This window comes from Barbus barbus (assembly GCF_936440315.1).
Source record: "Barbus barbus genome assembly, chromosome: 34".
NCBI classification, from domain to species: domain Eukaryota; kingdom Metazoa; phylum Chordata; class Actinopteri; order Cypriniformes; family Cyprinidae; genus Barbus; species Barbus barbus.
Window position 1 is genome coordinate 26,005,173 of NC_136762.1, and position 15,876 is coordinate 26,021,048.

Here is a 15,876-nt window from a genome sequence, read left to right on the forward strand (position 1 = left end):
TATTTAAATGGTGTTTATAGTTTTTATTCTCACCTCTGACTGAGATCCAGCTCTTGGGTGACTCTCCTCTCTCTGGGTGTTTACAGGAGTAGAAACCCTCATGTGACTTTGAGACAGTAGTGATGCTCATCTCTGTAGTTTGATTCTGGATGAGTGATCCATCTTTATAGAAATCAGCTCTGAGGTTTGGTGGGGTTGTATGTTGATATAAACAGCGTAGAATCAGATGATCTCCTTCAGTCACAGGATGAACAGGACTCTCCAGAATCACACCAGCTACAGAAACAGAGCAAACATGCACTGACTAATAATTATATAAACAATATGATAAACTTGCATGTTTTTTGTCCACTGTTGCTTAATGCACTTGCTTAATAAACCAGCTTCATGCATTGCTGCCAGAGAAATGAATAACTGCAGAAACACAGACTCACAGTGTACAGTGATATTAACAGGATGATGTTTCTCTCCAGATTCAGACTGACACCAGTACACTCCAGTGTGTGATGCATAGGTGGAGCTGATTGTACATGTAGATCCTGTTTGTGATGCTGGACGTAATGATGAACAATCTTCCAGTCGTCCACTGTCTGTGTATCTTCTCACTCTCCATCCAGTAGAGTTACTCTGGTCCTCACAGCTCAGAGAGAGAGAGACAGATGTGAAGTGTTGAGTTCTGCTGGGACTGACGATCAGAGAGACTGGAGGAGAAACACCTGAGACCACAATTACAGCTGCAGAGTTTCAGATTTGAGATTGGAAACACTCTTTATTCAATATGAACCAATAGTTTAAGTTCTGTTTGAACTCACCAGTGACCCACAGCTGCTGTGTGTTGCTGTACTGTGTTTTATAGATTGATTTCTCTCTCTCTGCTCTGCACGCATAAACTCCTGTGTGATTTACAGCAGAACTGACAGAGTAGTTTCCTCCTGATCCTCTGCTGCTGTCTGAGAGCAGATGATAATTACCTGTAAAACCGGACAATGTATTCAATATTAAATAGTCTTTGGATATGCATAAAATCAGTTAATTCAGATGAAGCACATTATAACATACCTGGTGAATCAGTTAAAGTGAACCAGCTGAATGTCCAGCCTGTAGAGAAGCTGTGAACCTCACAGATCAGAGTCGCTGGATCTCCTTCAGTCAACCAGTTCTGTGGAGAAACACTTAAAACTGCTCTGGGATCTGAAATAGAGAAATCACTCAATAACACATTAAACCTGTGTTTGTGTGTGTTTATGAAGTGATGATGAAGCTCACCTGATACTGTCAGTGTAACTGCATCACTGATGTGTGTCCAGCGTGATCCTCCTGTCTCTGATCCTTTACAGGAGTATTTACCTGCTTCAGACTCAGCAACAAAACTGAATGTGTTTTCCTGTCGATCACTGAAAACACTTCTTGAATTATCTTTATACCAGCTGTAGCTCCATCTAGTGACTCCTTCAGCATATATGTCACATCTGAGAGTGACTGTGTCTCCTCTGAACACATGTTGAGCAGGTTTAATGCTCACTTTGGGTTTTGGTCTTTCTGTACAATGACAACAATTAGAAATGTGAAATAATATAATAAATAAAAGTAATAAAATATTTACCAAAATACTTGCCATATATTGTTACTGCTGCTGGTTTACTGTAATATGTGTAATATCCTTCTCTTCGTGCTCTGCAGCTGTACTCTCCTCCATCAGAGACTTTCACAGAATTGATTGTTTTAGTTGCAGCTCCAGTAGATTCAGGGTTTGAGTCTTTTCTCCAGAGAAACTCCCATCCATTCTGTGACTGAATCCCCTCACATCTCAGAGTAACTGAGTCTCCAGTGAACACTGAACTCTGAGGCTCAACAGTCAGAGTTATTTTAGGAAACCCTGTCAACAAAAAGTCATCACTGTTGTAAAAGTTCTTCAGCAGAAGATTTCGTCCTCTTACTAGTAAAAAAAATAGTTCATTTTGATTTAAAAGAAAATGTAATAAAGCTGCAAGCAGCAATTACAGGAACAAGTTAGGTCAACATTCACTCAGTGCAATGCAAAGAGTTCAAATACAAAGGTGCAGAGCAGAGTGGTCCGTGTACGTTTTGATAGTTTGTTTTCCAATTTGAAATGAAATAAGCAGAAACGAGAAAACGGCACCTTTATTCGTTTTTTTGTTTTTTTGAAAAAAAAAACGAAAAAACGACATTTCGGCTTGATTATTCGTTTTTTAGTTCAGAGGCATAAAACGAATAAATGACTTCAAAATTCGTTTTCCACATGTGGGCGGTCCTGAGACGCCCCCTTCCGCCGATTGGTCAAGCAAAATCATCAGTAGTCGCTCAGGTCTGTTCAACAAAATAATAGTCCTCTAACATTACTATGGCTACCGATTCTTAAACTGTACAGGTCAGGTCCTGTTGGGCTTTCTTCTGTGCAACTTTACGCGTTTCACAGAAATCTTTACATCAGAAATATTAAATATTAGTCTGCCACCAGCCTGTTTTATTTAGCTGTGCAGAGTTAAATCTGTGTGGTGAAGCTGCGCTAGACAGCGCCGAGCGAGAGAGGATCACTGACCCGTGTTCAGTCAGCAGTCAGAACTTGGGTACCTATGATGGTGAAATACATTTTTACTGAAAATGACCCGCGAGTATGATTGACAGGACGATAGCGGAGGCAATTGCAATATAACTTCTATTAACAAAAACATATATATTTTTTTTTTATATATAAGTGGCTTTGTCTTTGTTTTAATCAAATAATTGTGAACCACAAACCGAGCCTTCGTTTTAAAGGGCGATTTCCAAATATATTTTATTTATTTGTTATAATATGGGTATTTTATGTCACCCGTCTTATTAGTTTGATTATAGTAGGCTATACGCGTGTCAGAGAATCACAGTCACCTGCACCTTCATTAGCCAGATCCCAATCACCTGAGTACTGATTCCCCGCACCTGTCACCGGCTAATGAACAGCACTATATCCACTCACCACAAGCACTCCTTCCTCGTCCGGTCTACCGTTCACTACCCGAACCTAGCCTGACTACTAACCTTGTGTTACTTACCTGCAGACCTCCAGATTCCCCCTGTTCCAAGTCTCCACCGCTCCTAGTCTCCACCGCTCCTGTTCTCCACCGCTCCTGGCTCTTCCTGGTCCTGTTCCTCCCCGCGGCAGTGCGCACCGCCGACTTCCCTTCCTGGATCCTGTTCCCGCTCCTCCACTCAGCATTCACCCGTGCACCTATCACAATAAACCCTGTATTGACCTTACTCCTCCGTGTCTCCTAGCCTGTTCGTGACAGAAGACCGGACCAACTACAGCACCGCGTGTCATGGAGTCCCGGCCACCCTCGGCCGTCGACACGCTGGAGGAGTTGGTCAATACTCTCCGGGCTTCCCTTCTTCCACCACCTGTCCCACCACCTGCCTCTGAGAGTCCCGTGGCCATTCCATCCAAGTACGCGGGTGATGCGGCGGGGTGTGGCGGCTTCCTGCTTCAAGTGTCCTTGTACATCGCGGCACAACCCCGTAAGTTCACCACCGAGAGATCGAAGGTGGCTTTTCTTACCTCCCTCCTGTCCGGCAAGGCGTTGCTATGGGCCCAGGCTATCTGGGACGCGCAGAGCACCATCATCAACTCCTACGAAGCGTTCACCAGCCACTTCAAGGAGGTCTTCGGAGTCGCCGCGGGACGCATCTCTGTGCAGGATCGTCTTCTTCGCCTACGCCAAGGAGAGGCGTCCGTGGATGACTACACCTTGGAGTTTCGCACTCTAGCGGCCACAAGCGGCTGGAACGAAGCAGCTTTACTGAGTGCCTACCGCCTCGGCTTGAATCCCCGCCTGCGCGCCCAGATGGCCATCTACGATGACAGTGTAGGACTAGAAACCTTCATGCAACGCGCTTCTCGCATCTCTCAACGCCTCACCGCCTGCCTCGAGGATGAGTCCGCCCCCCCGTCAGCTTCACCCGCTGCAAGCTCCCCAGTACCAGAACCCATGCTCGTAGACACCGCCCGCCTCTCCCGCATGGAACGTGCGCGCCGCCTCGCGGCCAACCTATGCCTCTACTGCGCGAAACAAGGACACTTCATCCGGGAATGCCCCGTCCGACCTCCACGCCCCGCGGTGAGTACCCTTCAACTTGAGCCAGATATTTCTTCATTATCACTGATGCCAGTGCAACTCCTCACCCCAGACTCCTCTCTTACAGTCTCCGCCCTGGTCGACTCGGGCTCCTCGGGGAACTTCATTTCCCAAGCCCTACTAACCCACCTCAATCTCCCCCGGAGGCGGCAACCCCAGGAGCTCCGAGTTGAGACCATCCAGGGAAAACCGCTGGGGCGTGGTAGAGTGAGGTATCGCTCTCCTCCCGTAACACTCCGGGTCGGCTGTCTACACGAGGAGTCCATCACCTTTCTGGTACTGGAGGGGCCCACGGTGGATATCATCCTGGGACGCCCATGGCTCAATCTCCACTCTCCAGTAGTCAGATGGGATCCATGCGAAGTCACTCGCTGGAGCGAGTTTTGTTCCCAGTCCTGCCTGCAGTCAGTACAGAGGATCCCTACGAACCCCGCCCCCCTGACAGTCTGTTCCACTCTAGTAGAAAGTCCGGAGCCCCAGGTGAAGTGTACCGTCCCATCTGACTACCAGGCGTTCCAGGATGTATTCAGCAAACAGGCAGCCACTCGCCTACCACCGCACCGGCCATGGGACTGTGCCATTGACCTGCTGCCTGGGGCAAAACTTCCCAAGGGTAAGATTTACCCCCTGTCCATCCCGGAGCGCAAGGCAATGGAGGAGTACATCAAGGAGGCTCTTCAACAAGGCTTTATCCGGCAGTCAACATCCCCCGCCGCCTCGAGCTTCTTCTTCGTGGGCAAAAAGGACGGAGGCTTGAGGCCCTGTATAGATTACCGCACACTCAACGAGCAGACCGTCAAACTCCCATACCCGCTTCCCCTGGTCCCGGCCGCCCTCGAGGAACTCCGTGGGGCCCGCATCTTCTCCAAGTTGGACCTGCGAAGCGCGTACAACCTCGTGAGGATAAGGGCGGGCGATGAGTGGAAGACGGCGTTCCACACTCCATCTGGGCACTACGAGTACCGGGTTATGCCGTACGGCCTCTCCAACTCACCGTCCGTCTTTCAAGGCTTCATGAACGAGGTGTTCCGGGAGTTCCTCCACCAATTCGTGATCGTCTACATCGACGATATCCTGATTTACTCCCGGAACCTGGCCGAACATCGCCACCACGTTGAGCAGGTCCTCCAGCGGCTCAGAGAGCACCGGCTCTACCTTAAACTGGAGAAGTGCGAGTTCCATCGCTCCACGGTACAGTTCCTCGGCTATACCATCAGTCCCGAAGGAATCCAGATGGACCAGGGGAAGGTCCAAGCGATCCTGGACTGGCCCCTGCCACAGACGGTCAAGGAGCTACAGCGCTTTTTGGGCTTCGCCAACTTTTACAGACGTTTCATCTGCCAATTCAGTCGACTGTCGTCACCCCTCACCTCCATGCTCCGTGGTAAGCCCAAGTCTCTGTCCTGGAGCCCCGAAGCCCACGAAGCGTTCCAAAAGCTCAAGGAAGCCTTCAGCACGGCCCCTATCCTACGCCACCCGGATCCCCAGCTCCCCTTCGTCGTGGAGGTCGACGCTTCCACCACAGGAGTCGGGGCCGTGCTGTCCCAACACCACGACGAGCCTCCCAGCCTCCATCCTTGCGCTTACTTCTCGCGGAAGCTGTCCCCTGCGGAGGTAAACTACGACATTGGCAATCGAGAGCTGCTGGCCATAAAACTAGCCTTGGAGGAGTGGCGTCACTGGCTGGAGGGAGCCGCCTGCCCCTTCACTGTCATCACGGACCATAAAAACCTCCAGTATCTAAGAGATGCCAAACGCTTAAACCCCCGTCAAGCACGCTGGGCCCTCTTCTTCACTCGGTTCTCCTTCACTATCACCTACCGCCCCGGAATCCGCAACACCAAGGCCGATGCTCTCTCCCGCTTGCATGCCCCAGAAACACCCACAGACCCCGAACCTATTCTCCCTCCAGCCCTCATAGTCAGCCCCATCCAGTGGACACTTAACGACAACATCCGTGACGCCACTCTCACCGAACCCGCCCCGCAGGGAGGCCCAGAAGGGAAAATTTATGTGCCCCGCTCCCAACGCCTCACCCTTCTGGGCTCAGCTCACGAAGTACCGGGCTCTGGACACCCAGGCAGCCAGCGAACCCTCTCACTCCTCCAAGCTCGGTACTGGTGGCCCGGTATGACCGCGGATGTCATCAGGTACGTCCGAGGGTGCTCAGTCTGTGCCATGTCCCAGTCTCCTCGCCATCTGCCCGCGGGCAAACTGGTTCCCCTGCCCATTCCCCAGAGGCCCTGGTCCCATCTCGGTGTGGACTTCGTCACCGACCTCCCTGAGTCTGAGGGCCACACCTGTGTCCTAGTTGTGGTTGACCGCTTCTCCAAGGCCTGCAAACTCATCCCCCTCAGGGGCTTGCCCACGGCATTGGAGACCGCCGAATGCCTATTCCACCATGTGTTCCGCAACTTCGGCCTACCGGAGGACATTGTGTCGGACCGTGGCCCTCAATTTGTGTCCCGGGTCTGGAGATCCTTCTTCCGCCTCTTGGGAATCACCGTCAGCCTGTCCTCGGGCTACCACCCCCAGACCAACGGCCAGACTGAGCGTAAGATCCAGGAGCTCGGACGCTACCTCCGGTCATACTGCTCCCCCGATCAGCACAGCTGGAGCCGTTTTCTCCCATGGGCCGAGTATGCACAAAACTCCCTTCGCCAGGCCACCACCGGTCTCACCCCGTTCCAGTGCATGCTCGGCTACCAACCCCCTCTGTTCCCCTGGACGGAGGAACCAGCGGAGGTTCCAGCTGTGGACCACTGGTTCCGAGAAAGTGAGAGGGTTTGGGACTCAGCACATATCCATCTTCAGCGGGCAGTGCGGAGACATAAACGCTTTGCGGACGTCCGGAGATCCGAGACCCCCCAATACCAGCCAGGAGATCGGGTCTGGCTGTCGACCAAGGACATCCGTCTCCGCCTGCCTTGCAAAAAGCTGAGTCCCCGCTTCATAGGTCCGTTTAAGATCCAGAGGCAGGTGAACGACGTCACCTATGAGCTTCAGCTCCCCCCCAGGTATCGCATCCACCCCACCTTCCACGTCTCACTGCTCAAACCCTTCTCCCCCTCTACACCAGGAACCACGGGACCGGACGCACCCCCTCCTCCGGAGATGATCGATGGGGCTGAGGTCTACCGGGTCCGCAACATCCTGGACTCGCGGCGACGGGGCGCCCGGCTCGAGTACCTGGTGGACTGGGAGGGGTATGGCCCAGAGGAAAGATCCTGGGTGGCCAGGGACGACATCCTCGACCCCTTGCTCCTCGAAGAGTTTCACCGCAATCACCCTAGTCGTCCCGCACCCAGAGGCCGAGGCCGCCCCCGTCGCCGTGGTAGGGCGTCAGGAGCCGCCCCTGGAGGGGGGGGTAATGTCAGAGAATCACAGTCACCTGCACCTTCATTAGCCAGATCCCAATCACCTGAGTACTGATTCCCCGCACCTGTCACCGGCTAATGAACAGCACTATATCCACTCACCACAAGCACTCCTTCCTCGTCCGGTCTACCGTTCACTACCCGAACCTAGCCTGACTACTAACCTTGTGTTACTTACCTGCAGACCTCCAGATTCCCCCTGTTCCAAGTCTCCACCGCTCCTAGTCTCCACCGCTCCTGTTCTCCACCGCTCCTGGCTCTTCCTGGTCCTGTTCCTCCCCGCGGCAGTGCGCACCGCCGACTTCCCTTCCTGGATCCTGTTCCCGCTCCTCCACTCAGCATTCACCCGTGCACCTATCACAATAAACCCTGTATTGACCTTACTCCTCCGTGTCTCCTAGCCTGTTCGTGACAACGCGAGGTTTTTTATTGTACTATTTTACTGTTGTTTTTTAATTAACAATATATCATAACAACTTATAAAGATCAAAATCTACAGAAGAGATTAACAAATAACATTGGTGTTGTCATAAGTTAACTAATCAATGGGAAAATTTCCTCACCGGCACAACCCTATTCTTAATGTTGGCTACATGTTACAGATTTAATGTTGAGCACATAATGTTAAAGGCTTCTTAAATACCATTACACTCGGTTGAAGAGTCAAGAAGGATGTGTTAATTTACTGTAGATTTCAATTTGTCATTAGTTGGTGACCCGGTGTAATTATAATAGCATAAATAAAAACAAATACACGTAATGTATGTATGCCAATAGGCAAAACACATCTGCTTTTCCTCTAGATCACATTACTATAGAAGCCCGTTTCCGCCAATGAATAAAAAATAAAGGTAAGGTAATAAAAATAAGGTAATTGCGACTTTTTATCTCACAATTCGGACTTTTTTTCTCGCAATTCTGACTTTATAACTCGCAATTAATTCTGACTTTATAACTCGCAATTCTGACTTTATAACTCGCAATTCTGAGATATAAACTCGCAATTCTGACTTTATAACTCGCAATTCTGACTTTATAACTCGCAATTCTGAGATATAAACTCGCAATTCTGACTTTATAACTCGCAATTCTGACTTTATAACTCGCAATTCTGACTTTAGAACTCGCAATTCTGACTTTAGAACTCGCAATTCTGAGATATAAACTCGCAATTCTGACTTTATAACTCGCAATTCTGACTTTATAACTCGCAATTCTGACTTTAGAACTCGCAATTCTGACTTTAGAACTCGCAATTCTGAGATATAAACTCGCAATTCTGACTTTATAACTCGCAATTCTGAGATATAAACTCGCAATTCTGACTTTATAACTCGCAATTCTGAGATATAAACTCGCAATTCTGACTTTATAACTCGCAATTCTGACTTTATAACTCGCAATTCTGACTTTATAACTCGCAATTCTGAGATATAAACTCGCAATTCTGACTTTATAACTCGCAATTCTGACTTTAGAACTCGCAATTCTGACTTTATAACTCGCAATTCTGAGATATAAACTCGCAATTCTGACTTTATAACTCGCAATTCTGAGATATAAACTCGCAATTCTGACTTTATAACTCGCAATTCTGACTTTATAACTCGCAATTCTGAGATATAAACTCGCAATTCTGACTTTATAACTCGCAATTCTGAGATATAAACTCGCAATTCTGACTTTATAACTCTCAATTCTGACTTTATAACTCGCAATTCTGAGATATAAACTCGCAATTCTGACTTTATAACTCACAATTCTGACTTTATAACTCGCAATTCTGACTTTATAACTCGCAATTCTGAGATATAAACTCGCAATTCTGACTTTATAACTCGCAATTCTGACTTTATAACTCACAATTCTGACTTTATAACTCGCAATTCTGACTTTATAACTCGCAATTCTGCAATTTTTCCTCACCGGCACAACCCTATTCTTAATGTTGGCTACATGTTACAGATTTAATGTTGAGCACATAATGTTAAAGGCTTCTTAAATACCATTACACTCGGTTGAAGAGTCAAGAAGGATGTGTTAATTTACTGTAGATTTCAATTTGTCATTAGTTGGTGACCCGGTGTAATTATAATAGCATAAATAAAAACAAATACACGTAATGTATGTATGCCAATAGGCAAAACACATCTGCTTTTCCTCTAGATCACATTACTATAGAAGCCCGTTTCCGCCAATGAATAAAAAATAAAGGTAAGGTAATAAAAATAAGGTAATTGCGACTTTTTATCTCACAATTCGGACTTTTTTTCTCGCAATTCTGACTTTATAACTCGCAATTAATTCTGACTTTATAACTCGCAATTAATTCTGACTTTATAACTCGCAATTCTGACTTTATAACTCGCAATTCTGACTTTATAACTCGCAATTCTGACTTTATAACTCACAATTCTGAGATATAAACTCGCAATTCTGACTTTATAACTCGCAATTCTGACTTTATAACTCGCAATTCTGAGATATAAACTCGCAATTCTGACTTTATAACTCGCAATTCTGAGATATAAACTCGCAATTCTGACTTTATAACTCGCAATTCTGACTTTATAAATCGCAATTCTGACTTTATAACTCGCAATTCTGACTTTATAACTCGCAATTCTGACTTTATAACTCGCAATTCTGACTTTATAACTCGCAATTCTGAGATATAAACTCGCAATTCTGACTTTATAACTCGCAATTCTGAGATATAAACTCGCAATTCTGACTTTATAACTCGCAATTCTGACTTTATAAATCGCAATTCTGACTTTATAACTCGCAATTCTGACTTTATAACTCGCAATTCTGACTTTATAACTCGCAATTCTGACTTTATAACTCGCAATTCTGAGATACAAACTCGCAATTCTGACTTTATAACTCACAATTCTGACTTTATAACTCGCAATTCTGACTTTATAACTCGCAATTCTGAGATATAAACTCGCAATTCTGACTTTATAACTCGCAATTCTGAGATATAAACTCGCAATTCTGACTTTATAACTCACAATTCTGACTTTATAACTCGCAATTCTGAGATATAAACTCGCAATTCTGACTTTATACCTCGCAATTCTGAGATACAAACTCGCAATTCTGACTTTATAACTCGCAATTCTGACTTTATAACTCGCAATTCTGAGATATAAACTCGCAATTCTGACTTTATAACTCGCAATTCTGAGATATAAACTCGCAATTCTGACTTTATAACTCGCAATTCTGACTTTATAACTCGCAATTCTGAGATATAAACTCGCAATTCTGACTTTATAACTCGCAATTCTGACTTTATAACTCGCAATTCTGAGATATAAACTCGCAATTCTGACTTTATAACTCGCAATTCTGAGATATAAACTCGCAATTCTGACTTTATAACTCGCAATTCTGAGATATAAACTCGCAATTCTGACTTTATAACTCGCAATTCTGAGATATAAACTCGCAATTCTGACTTTATAACTCGCAATTCTGACTTTATAACTCGCAATTCTGAGATATAAACTCGCAATTCTGACTTTATAACTCGCAATTCTGAGATATAAACTCGCAATTCTGACTTTATAACTCGCAATTCTGAGATATAAACTCGCAATTCTGACTTTATAACTCGCAATTCTGACTTTATAACTCGCAATTCTGACTTTATAACTCGCAATTCTGACTTTATAACTCACAATTCTGAGATATAAACTCGCAATTCTGACTTTATAACTCACAATTCTGACTTTATAACTCGCAATTCTGACTTTATAACTCGCAATTCTGAGATATAAACTCGCAATTCTGACTTTATAACTCGCAATTCTGAGATACAAACTCGCAATTCTGACTTTATAACTCGCAATTCTGACTTTATAACTCGCAATTCTGAGATATAAACTCGCAATTCTGACTTTATAACTCGCAATTCTGAGATATAAACTCGCAATTCTGACTTTATAACTCGCAATTCTGACTTTATAACTCGCAATTCGGAGATATAAACTCGCAATTCTGACTTTATAACTCGCAATTCTGAGATATAAACTCGCAATTCTGACTTTATAACTCGCAATTCTGACTTTATAACTCGCAATTCTGACTTTATAACTCGCAATTCTGAGATATAAACTCGCAATTCTGACTTTATAACTCGCAATTCTGACTTTAGAACTCGCAATTCTGACTTTATAACTCGCAATTCTGAGATATAAACTCGCAATTCTGACTTTATAACTCGCAATTCTGAGATATAAACTCGCAATTCTGACTTTATAACTCGCAATTCTGACTTTATAACTCGCAATTCTGAGATATAAACTCGCAATTCTGACTTTATAACTCGCAATTCTGAGATATAAACTCGCAATTCTGACTTTATAACTCTCAATTCTGACTTTATAACTCGCAATTCTGAGATATAAACTCGCAATTCTGACTTTATAACTCACAATTCTGACTTTATAACTCGCAATTCTGACTTTATAACTCGCAATTCTGAGATATAAACTCGCAATTCTGACTTTATACCTCGCAATTCTGAGATACAAACTCGCAATTCTGACTTTATAACTCGCAATTCTGACTTTATAACTCACAATTCTGACTTTATAACTCGCAATTCTGACTTTATAACTCGCAATTCTGCAATTTTTCCTCACCGGCACAACCCTATTCTTAATGTTGGCTACATGTTACAGATTTAATGTTGAGCACATAATGTTAAAGGCTTCTTAAATACCATTACACTCGGTTGAAGAGTCAAGAAGGATGTGTTAATTTACTGTAGATTTCAATTTGTCATTAGTTGGTGACCCGGTGTAATTATAATAGCATAAATAAAAACAAATACACGTAATGTATGTATGCCAATAGGCAAAACACATCTGCTTTTCCTCTAGATCACATTACTATAGAAGCCCGTTTCCGCCAATGAATAAAAAATAAAGGTAAGGTAATAAAAATAAGGTAATTGCGACTTTTTATCTCACAATTCGGACTTTTTTTCTCGCAATTCTGACTTTATAACTCGCAATTAATTCTGACTTTATAACTCGCAATTAATTCTGACTTTATAACTCGCAATTCTGACTTTATAACTCGCAATTCTGACTTTATAACTCGCAATTCTGACTTTATAACTCGCAATTCTGACTTTATAACTCGCAATTCTGAGATATAAACTCGCAATTCTGACTTTATAACTCGCAATTCTGAGATATAAACTCGCAATTCTGACTTTATAACTCGCAATTCTGACTTTATAAATCGCAATTCTGACTTTATAACTCGCAATTCTGACTTTATAACTCGCAATTCTGACTTTATAACTCGCAATTCTGACTTTATAACTCGCAATTCTGAGATATAAACTCGCAATTCTGACTTTATAACTCGCAATTCTGAGATATAAACTCGCAATTCTGACTTTATAACTCGCAATTCTGACTTTATAAATCGCAATTCTGACTTTATAACTCGCAATTCTGACTTTATAACTCGCAATTCTGAGATATAAACTCGCAATTCTGACTTTATAACTCGCAATTCTGAGATATAAACTCGCAATTCTGACTTTATAACTCACAATTCTGACTTTATAACTCGCAATTCTGAGATATAAACTCGCAATTCTGACTTTATACCTCGCAATTCTGAGATACAAACTCGCAATTCTGACTTTATAACTCGCAATTCTGACTTTATAACTCGCAATTCTGACTTTATAACTCGCAATTCTGAGATATAAACTCGCAATTCTGACTTTATAACTCGCAATTCTGAGATATAAACTCGCAATTCTGACTTTATAACTCGCAATTCTGACTTTATAACTCGCAATTCTGAGATATAAACTCGCAATTCTGACTTTATAACTCGCAATTCTGACTTTATAACTCGCAATTCTGAGATATAAACTCGCAATTCTGACTTTATAACTCGCAATTCTGAGATATAAACTCGCAATTCTGACTTTATAACTCGCAATTCTGACTTTATAAATCGCAATTCTGACTTTATAACTCGCAATTCTGACTTTATAACTCGCAATTCTGACTTTATAACTCGCAATTCTGAGATACAAACTCGCAATTCTGACTTTATAACTCACAATTCTGACTTTATAACTCGCAATTCTGACTTTATAACTCGCAATTCTGACTTTATAACTCGCAATTCTGACTTTATAACTCGCAATTCTGAGATATAAACTCGCAATTCTGACTTTATAACTCGCAATTCTGACTTTATAACTCGCAATTCTGAGATATAAACTCGCAATTCTGACTTTATAACTCGCAATTCTGAGATATAAACTCGCAATTCTGACTTTATAACTCGCAATTCTGACTTTATAAATCGCAATTCTGACTTTATAACTCGCAATTCTGACTTTATAACTCGCAATTCTGACTTTATAACTCGCAATTCTGAGATACAAACTCGCAATTCTGACTTTATAACTCACAATTCTGACTTTATAACTCGCAATTCTGACTTTATAACTCGCAATTCTGAGATATAAACTCGCAATTCTGACTTTATAACTCGCAATTCTGAGATACAAACTCGCAATTCTGACTTTATAACTCGCAATTCTGACTTTATAACTCGCAATTCTGAGATATAAACTCGCAATTCTGACTTTATAACTCGCAATTCTGAGATATAAACTCGTAATTCTGACTTTATAACTCGCAATTCTGAGATATAAACTCGCAATTCTGACTTTATAACTCGCAATTCTGAGATATAAACTCGCAATTCTGACTTTATAACTCACAATTCTGACTTTATAACTCGCAATTCTGAGATATAAACTCGCAATTCTGACTTTATACCTCGCAATTCTGAGATACAAACTCGCAATTCTGACTTTATAACTCGCAATTCTGACTTTATAACTCGCAATTCTGAGATATAAACTCGCAATTCTGACTTTATAACTCGCAATTCTGAGATATAAACTCGCAATTCTGACTTTATAACTCGCAATTCTGACTTTATAACTCGCAATTCTGAGATATAAACTCGCAATTCTGACTTTATAACTCGCAATTCTGACTTTATAACTCGCAATTCTGAGATATAAACTCGCAATTCTGACTTTATAACTCGCAATTCTGAGATATAAACTCGCAATTCTGACTTTATAACTCACAATTCTGACTTTATAACTCGCAATTCTGACTTTATAACTCGCAATTCTGAGATATAAACTCGCAATTCTGACTTTATAACTCGCAATTCTGACTTTATAACTCGCAATTCTGAGATATAAACTCGCAATTCTGACTTTATAACTCACAATTCTGACTTTATAACTCGCAATTCTGACTTTATAACTCGCAATTCTGAGATATAAACTCGCAATTCTGACTTTATAACTCGCAATTCTGAGATATAAACTCGCAATTCTGACTTTATAACTCGCAATTCTGACTTTATAACTCGCAATTCTGAGATATAAACTCGCAATTCTGACTTTATAACTCGCAATTCTGAGATACAAACTCGCAATTCTGACTTTATAACTCGCAATTCTGACTTTATAACTCGCAATTCTGACTTTATAACTCGCAATTCTGAGATATAAACTCGCAATTCTGACTTTATAACTCGCAATTCTGAGATATAAACTCGCAATTCTGACTTTATAACTCGCAATTCTGACTTTATAACTCGCAATTCTGAGATATAAACTCGCAATTCTGACTTTATAACTCGCAATTCTGACTTTATAACTCGCAATTCTGAGATATAAACTCGCAATTCTGACTTTATAACTCGCAATTCTGAGATATAAACTCGCAATTCTGACTTTATAACTCACAATTCTGACTTTATAACTCGCAATTCTGACTTTATAACTCGCAATTCTGAGATATAAACTCGCAATTCTGACTTTATAACTCGCAATTCTGAGATATAAACTCGCAATTCTGACTTTATAACTCACAATTCTGACTTTATAACTCGCAATTCTGACTTTATAACTCGCAATTCTGAGATATAAACTCGCAATTCTGACTTTATAACTCGCAATTCTGAGATATAAACTCGCAATTCTGACTTTATAACTCGCAATTCTGACTTTATAACTCGCAATTCTGAGATATAAACTCGCAATTCTGACTTTATAACTCGCAATTCTGAGATATAAACTCGCAATTCTGACTTTATAACTCGCAATTCTGACTTTATAACTCGCAATTCTGAGATATAAACTCGCAATTCTGACTTTATAACTCACAATTCTGACTTTATAACTCGCAATTCTGACTTTATAACTCGCAATTCTGACTTTATAACTCGCAATTCTGACTTTTTTTTTCAGAATTCTGATTTTTTTTGCTCAGAATTGCGAG